Source organism: Carassius auratus, unplaced genomic scaffold (assembly GCF_003368295.1).
Source record: "Carassius auratus strain Wakin unplaced genomic scaffold, ASM336829v1 scaf_tig00005210, whole genome shotgun sequence".
NCBI classification, from domain to species: Eukaryota; Metazoa; Chordata; class Actinopteri; order Cypriniformes; family Cyprinidae; genus Carassius; species Carassius auratus.
Genome location: NW_020523637.1, coordinates 1 through 8587, shown reverse-complemented (window position 1 = coordinate 8587; position 8587 = coordinate 1). Strand labels below are relative to the sequence as shown.

Genomic DNA, 8587 nt, shown 5'->3' with positions numbered 1-8587 from the left:
TTAAAAAAAAAAAAAAACACCCTTTAAGTTTTCTTCAGATCACTAAGCCTTAGTGACAGGTGGTCATATCTAAAAATGCAGTAACCAGCACTACAGTCTATACAGTCTATACAACTATTAAACCACTTGTGAATGCGGACTCGCCTCAGGTCTGAGAAAGTCCCCATGCAGAGTTGAAAAAAAGTTTATATTTACTTTTAACAATAGCTGAACTGATCTGAGAATCAGGAGGAACCTGCTTCTGTGTCAAAAGGCGTGTGATTGGCACACACTCCCATGAGCGCTCCTGAATGCTCAGAGGAGGAAACACTCTCCTGTCCTTGGCTGTGATCCCGAGCAGCAGCCTCACAGGAAGTGTGAGTTTATGTTCAGGCGTTTTGTCACCTTGTCTCTTAAAACCTAAAAATAACCCCCACTCTTCGGCTCAGCAACAATTGAAAAGTTCATCTCAGTCTCTGTTTTGTTCAGCCCACTGTCGGTGCTTGTACTTTAATAAGTTGAGGGTTAATTTTCAAGAATCTTGTGTTTGGGGAATTTTTATTCACAGGTCAGAGTTTTTATTGCCTCCTTCGTATCTCTACACAGAATCCATTCAAGTTTAGTTTACTTTATTACAAGCACTGGAAATTTAGCACTGCATTTGTTCATGGATACTTGTATCAAAAGCTTATATCAAAAGCTCCATGATAAAATTACAACATATCAAAAAGGATATTTATTATTTAATAACTTGGGATTAAATGAGTGTTACCAATTTATTATAGATTTGATATATATGAAATAAATGCATCGGTTCAGCAAGGATGCATTAAATGACATTTACATTGTTTAAAAAACATTAAATATTGGATTAATGGCTGAAAATTCAGTTTTGCCTTCACAGGAATAAATTACATTTTAAAATATATTAATATAGACTTAGAAATAAAATAAAATATACTTTTAAATTGTACAATATTACGGTTTTATACAGCTGTATTTTTGATCAAGTAAATGCAGGCTTTGTGATCATATAAAACTTCTTTCAGAAACATCACAAACTATTTTACAGAGCTCAAACTTTTTAATGGTAGTTTACATAATGTTTTTTGTTAATTAGTAAAATGTTTGGTGTACAAATGTTTAAGTGCACTGTTAAGGGTATAAAACGTCCTTTTGCTTTCAATCACCTGTTTACTAAAATCAAACACAATGACTGCCTTTTTTTCCGCACAGGGCTAAACAAAAAAGCCTTGAATTTGACTTAAATTAATAAAATGCCTTAAAGTTATTTTGAAGATATATTGTGATTGATATTGTAATTTAGAAGAAAGGAGAAAAAACATTGCTCATTCACTGTAACTCATTCACTCATAATAAAAATCTATGAATCTTTTGAGCATTGTTGCTTTACATTTGTAAATAAATGTTATATTTGTAAATACAAGTATTTAAAACCATTATTTTCCTTTCGATCAAAAGTTTCTTTGATTTATGTATTTGTGTAATTACTTTTGAGCGGCTCTTATCTCGCTCTGCTCAGATTCTTCTGTCTCGCACATCCTCACATGAATAAACCCAGAGGGTTTTTGTGCAGTGTTATCACACAAATGAAAATAGTTGATATTTATCAGAATAGGCTGCATTTACCAGTAATCAAACAAAGTCAAACAATAGACCAGTTGCTTTATTGATTGTAACTGCAGTGACGGCACTGACTGACAAAAGGAGCATGTGACACATGCCAAGAAATGATCTCATGCTAGATAAATATGGGAGAGAGAAAGAGGGAGGGACATTGGCAAGGAAAGCCATCTTTCCTAAAGCTGTTCTCAACACTGATATTACAAGCATTTGTAGTTTACGTGTCATAAACCCAATGGCATTAGGGCAAGTGCCTTCGTTGAACAGTTCACACAAGGGCTGCTTTAGATTCCTCCTTCAAACAGAAACATGAACTATTTAGGTCACCTGTGAAGACACAAAGGTGTTTAGTTGTGTTCCAGATACAGATTCCCTCGAGGCCTAGAAAAGAAAACAAACACCGAGCCATGAAAGTGTCATTCTGCTTTGTAGAGCTTAAATGAAGCCATCATGATAACCTACTTTGAACTCGAGTGCACATGTAATAAAGGAAAAAGATGTTTTGATCATTCTGTGTTTTGACTGAACATTAAATTATTCATCAATGTATTTGACATGAATTTAAAGTGTTAGATTTGTGTGTTACATAAATACATAAATCTATTTGCAACTCAAAAAAATGGATGAAAAAACATCTACGCTATTTCCTGGAAATAATTCAGTTGATATAAAGCTTATCGATCCTGCTATATATCTCCTGCTTTTGAAAGATTTAAGACCAAGGACTAACAAATATAATGATGCCTATTGTATTGAACATAAAGCCAACTGAAAATTTCTTGAAAATTTTAGCTTTTTGCTTGAAATATATTTTGTTGACATATTTTCAACCCAATATTAAAAATAATAAATTGATTAATATTGTTTCAACACGTCTATCACAAAACTATATGCATATTTTTGTTGTTGCCGTTAAAACACATTAAATATATTTAATCTGTTCAATTTTCCAAAGCTCTACTAGCACCCAGTTATTTTATTTTTATTTTTTGGCATGGATTCATAATCTCAGAGCATTAAATGAACATTTGCTCTCACAAGAGATGTAACTGTGAATATATAACTGTCTGTTAAGATGATCTGCCCCACTCAACCCCCCTCCTCTCAACCACAAGACCCCCAAGGAATGGAAAAAAAAAAACAAGCCATTGTTTCAGGCACTCACTCAAACTTACATCTACAAACAAAAAAAAAGAAATCCATCCAGGATATAACTTTAGCAAAAAATCCTCCTGATGTGGTTCATCATGCATGCAAAGCGATCTGATTGAGTAATATACTTATTTGTTTTCACTGTTTAACCCCCCCACCTTCAAACCACAACGAAACACCCATTTCTGCTGTGATCACCGGACTCACCACATGAAAGCCTGGTCAGAAGTTTCATTCATGTAGGACGACACAAATCAAAATAAATACACATGCCGGAGCAGGCTTAAGTAGGTGTCTAAATTAAGATGAGGGCTCCTGCAGTAGAAAACTTAAGAATGTACCTCATTTCCTTTGAATGTTTGGGCCGTGACTTCCTGGAAGAGCATGCACCATTTGCAGACTGATGCCACAACAAAAGTGTGTGGTCTGCTCAGAGAGAATGAGATACAGAGAGAGAGACGGAAAGCATTTAAGAAACAAATAATGGCAAGAGACATGAGCCTCATATCCAAGTAGCTAGTCATGTAAATGTCAAATTTACCTCAAAAAATATTAGTTGCATAGTTTTATTTTCTGTTGTGTATGGGTATGCACATGCATATCCACACGTATGTATTAGTAAAACAGTTTTGCAAGAGAGGCCTACTTTTTAACAGAGCATTGACATTCGGTTTAATGTAAACTTGAGGCCTTAATGTTCACAAATGCCTCATGGAATAGAAATGTGTGTAACACTTCTGAGCTTAAACATTCAAATGTAAAGTTTCGTGGCTCTTTTTAGTACAAATACAAGCCAAAAAGCCATGTATGCCGTTAAAGTTTCCGCTCTTTGACATCATGGCACCACAAAAGCAGGTGACAAGTGGAGTCCTGACCCAGAATCCTTCACTCCAGTGACACCAGCTGCTCAGAGCAGTGTGCACCTGCTGACAAATGTTAAATATCAGCTCAAACACCTCAACGACAGGAAGCTCTATCATCAGCTTGCTCTGCACCACTGTGGTGTGTGTGCGCGCGTGTGTGTGTGTGTGAGTGATGCCTTTGCAAATGATGTGCCTTCGTTAAGGTGGGAAGGCAGACTGTGACGTGACTTACAAAGCCTTACACACTTTAGCAGCACATGTTTTTCGATACACGCCGAAGCTTTACAGATCTTGTCGGTTTGTCTGTAATCTTGGTTTTGTTGCTCTGTGGCAAAATGTGTTCTTCATAAAATCTAAAGCTAAAGACATGACAATGCTTGCTGAACTGGCCCGTCACTAACATCAGCAACTTCTGTCAACAGAAAAGGTAAGTTTTACCAGCTGGGATATAATTTTGTTTGTTTAAAACAAGGCCAAGATTCGTTTTAATGAGTATAGGTTATCAGGCCGGTAAAAGTATTCTCAGACAGTCTTTTTTTAAATCAGTAAGTGATTTATCAGATGACATTTTACGAGCGAAAACTAAAGCCTGAGACAGTCTGAGATGGAGCAGAAGAAACTATTGAAAAAAGTTAGTAACAACCAATTATAAAAAAAGAAAATAAATCGAAAAGAGCTTCAAACTGAGCTGAGAATATTTGCTAAAAAAATATAAAATAAGGCTTTTATTTTCTTAAAAAAAAAGAATCAGCGATGTACATTTACAGTTATGTACATTTATAATACAGGGATAACATCTTTCAATTCTGATATAGAAAAGCAGAGGTGAGAGTGTTTTTGGGTAAAAAATCATATCTATAACTGTAGGCATTGTATAAATCAAAATAGCTAGAACGCTATTACACTTTCGACTCTTTAGCGTTAAAAATTCATTATATTTTAAGTAAGTCACAAAGGAAATATAGAGATAATATCATGAACATCATCACTGCATGTGTTGTATCGTATTAACTTTCAAGGTCAGTCAATAATAATTTCATGATTTTAAATTAAAATTGTGATTCAGTCACTAAGGAAGTTTTTTAGATTGCGTTTCGCCACTGTATTTGAATGTTAAATCAGTAAAAAAAAATGTATCTTCAGTCCCAGAAAAGAAAAATCCTCAAAAATTAACACAGGTTAAATAATTTATTATTATTATTTATTTATTTATTTTTTGCAAAAGGAAAATTTAATAAACATTAGGTCAGAAAAACGATGCGTTCTTATTAAATACTGCCTTCTGGCTAGTATTGACAGCCACTTTAATTTTTAACAGTCATTCTTTAATGTTTATTCCAAATCAAATGATCATGATGTATGTGTTAAGATCATTTATTTATTTATTTGGGAAGGTATAAGTCATTTCAGGCATTTTTTCAAAATATTCTAATCTGGTATTATAAGATAATTTAAAACACAACAGCTTGGTATATATAAAATAGGCCTACGGACAATAAAATCTAAATTTGTATTTATTTTTGGCAGAGCTTTGACTGTTTTGTATGAATTAGTGAAGTTTTTTCCCTCATGTCTCAACCTCTTGACTTCTGTTTGCTCTCAAACATAATGTTGATTTAATGATATATAAAAAAAAAACTTTGATTGATTGTCTCGGTGAGATTGCAGAGGCATTTGATCTGTTTGGCTTCGTTTCAAACCAATACAAACCCATCCTCTGTAACAGGAGAAACTGGAGGCCTTAATGAGCACGAAGCCATCTGTCATCATCTAGTCACCCTCATTTCATTCCATACCTGCATAACAAATGAAAGTGTGTTTTTTGCCCATATAGTGAAAGTTAAAACAACCCCCAGTAACTAAGGGATTAAAAAGGAACACCTGTGTCACAAAAACATTAACTATGCTTCGTACTTCAGAAAGCATACTTAACCCAAAACATTTGACCTTGGCGTGCATCTCTTGAGACTCATTTGCACTGATACTGGTAGGGTCAGGTACAGGGCCGTGGGTCAGTGGAAAGTCTTGTCTCCTGCTTTGATTTGGGCTGATCTCCCAAACTGTCCCATGAGCATGCAGTGTTCTGTTTGACCCAGAGCTTAAGCTTTTCCTGACCCACCAACTCAGTTTCTCACGGGTCCAAGCCCCACAGAGACATACACAGTGAGTTAGCACATTATTTATCTTCTTAATGGAAATGAAAATGCTTGTGGGCTTTCGTGTTTACATATTAATTTTTTTACAAAAATACAGTTCATCCTTCCGTACAAACACTTATGGACAGAACTTTCCAGGTTCATAACGCTACACACCACCGTGCTCAAGACACACACACACGTGCATGCGGATCACTGTAATCCAAATCCCTTTGTTTATTTAAAAAAAACTGTCTGAAACTCACTGTTTGATTTGAAAAAAGTGTGTCTAGAATTCATAAAGAATATTAACCTCCGTTACAGATCTGCTTCAGAACCGAATTATTATTATTATTATTTTTACTGTTTGTCCAACCCTGTGGATACATATGCCTATTAAATGTTAGGCCTAAATTAAAAATAAATGTTTGATATATCAGGAAATAATTAATCCAGTGTGAGCAGTCTTACACAAAATATTCAGTTCAACTACTACAGTCATAAAAACTTAACGAGAATACATGTCAAATAGTCACAAATAGATACACAGCATAATGTTAAAACATATTTATTGTAAATGTAAATGAATCAATTGTTTATTTAGCCACTGCTTCAAACTTTTTATTTGCCAGGAGCTAGATCGCTTGACTGATGAACTGATGATCATATACTTGGATATGCTTACTGTAGTTCTAAAAATTATGTCACTGTATTTCTCTCATGCTTAGCAAATATGGGGAACTGTGGCTCTTTTGATCCTGATGACGAATTCTCCTACCATCCAGATGAATTTTGCGATAAATGTAACTGCCCAAAGCCTCCATCCAGTCAAATACAGGTATGTCTATGTGTTTTTGTATTGTATGTCTGCTGACGAGAATGTTAGCTACACTTAACACTTATTTTTTAACTTCTACATTCAAGTATATCTCAGCATAAAATCAGTAACCACAAATTTAGATAAGTTAGGGTGAGCTAAACAGACGCTTGCGAAAAGAAATAGCATAATCAGGCAAGTATCCATACCAACCATGTAGGCTGCTCGAGCATTTAGTATCCGAATCAGCGAAGAGAAATATGCTATGTATCGGAAGGTATGGCGATAAACCATACTGAAGTAAATGCTTTAAATTTTTTACATTTTTTGATATATATAAAACATATTTAAAATTCCAAGACAGTTAGCGAGCTGTGCTAGAGTGGTTACAAGACCTTTAGGTTGAAGAACTAAGATATTTTTGCCCAACAAAAAATCCAGTAGAAAAACCCCTTGAGAAGTCATTGAATAATTCACGTAATGAGTAGAAAATTGTAGTAGTCTATTTCTACATTACACAAAAGTAACAATGACAGTTTTTTTTTCTTTATTGATATATCATACGATTTCATCATTTTGAGACAAAAAAAAAGGCAGGTTGTTACGTGACAATTGACAGAGAAGTCACAAAATATGTGGAGAAAAGATACAGAAAGGAAGTGGTAAGGAGACATTCTCTATCACTAAAGAGATGCATTAGCAAATCTCTGTGGTTTATAAAGCAAGACAAAACACAACGAAGTGCTACACAAAGCATTAACAACAAAAAAGATCTGCCTTGCTCAAACTGAAATGGAATATTTGTTTGTTTTAGGGTGAAAATCCTTAATGCTTAGCAATACTGATAATCGCTGTATATCTTCTATAGATGGTTGACCACTGACCCCACACTCTTAAAACTGATGTGTTGAAAATAACACAACCTGTTGTATTATCTTACTCAATCGAAATCTCTTTTTGTCTTAGGCCTACTTCTACTATTGGGGTTAGTAGGCCTAACCCAATACATAAATGTTTTCAGGTGATCTCTTAATCTGTAATTGTGTTTAGTTCAGTTGAATCATGTGGAAAATGATTTTTCATATGAATATTCTAATTGAATTCAGCACAAATACTTATACAAATACTTAAGTAATCATAATAATTGTATCTGTTCATGGTCTGTTTGCATTGATGTGACACATTCTTCAGACAAGTCAGCCCACTAACCCACTTACATAATCTGAAGGAAATGAAGCCTTTGTGTTAGTAATGAATTGAGGACGTAAAAATCTCAATTTGAGACACATTTCCTTGTGATTTGTTTTTATTGAAGTAGATTAGAAATTAAAGGGAACAGCACATGTTGTTAATGGCATAATGATAATTATGGAATGTTTGTTTTTACTGAGGTAGTGGTTTCATAATAGGCTGTGAAAGAAGAAAATAAGAACAGCTCCACCCTATTTAGGGAAGTGGCTTTGTGTGGTTTATGACAATCCTAACTTATTGAGACAGGTTAAAGATTTTGATGTCATGAAGAGATTTCATGGAAATCGTTCATCATTGTCGAAAATAAAACCACTTTCCTTCAGACGTTGTTAATAGCTTATTTAATATTTGTGTGTTTTTAGAATTTTAATAATAACAATTGCCATAACTGTTCTGATTTTAAACATGGACAGAATTACAGTCACTGTTTTATAGCTGTAGCCATATTTTTTTATTAATGAATATTGTTTGTTCACACTGGATTTTTGACATTGGTTTTCTATCCTCTCTCAAGCAAAACTATGATCCTCTGATTCCTTATCCATCCCAGTACACACCTCAACCATCATCTCTCTTCCAGGTGAGAAGACACATTCAAAACGTCCTACAGATATGCTCATAATAGGTGTTTCAGACTGTTCACTGTTGTCATCTGTGTATTCCAGAGAACCTGTGTGGTAGCCTATACAAATATGAGCCGTGCCACAGTGATGACCTTGGGGTTTGAGAAAGGGGAAAAGCTAAAA

At 34.5% G+C, this 8587-nt stretch overlaps 1 long non-coding RNA gene across 1 annotated transcript; it reads left to right on the top strand.

Annotated features, from left to right (window-relative positions):
- The first annotated feature begins 3699 nt into the window (after positions 1 to 3699).
- LOC113070651 (uncharacterized) lies at positions 3700 to 8416 on the top strand. Its single transcript, XR_003279975.1, has 3 exons — positions 3700 to 4065; positions 6502 to 6611; positions 8356 to 8416. It is a non-coding gene; the product is annotated as an uncharacterized LOC113070651 (long non-coding RNA).
- Positions 8417 to 8587: the final 171 nt, after the last annotated feature.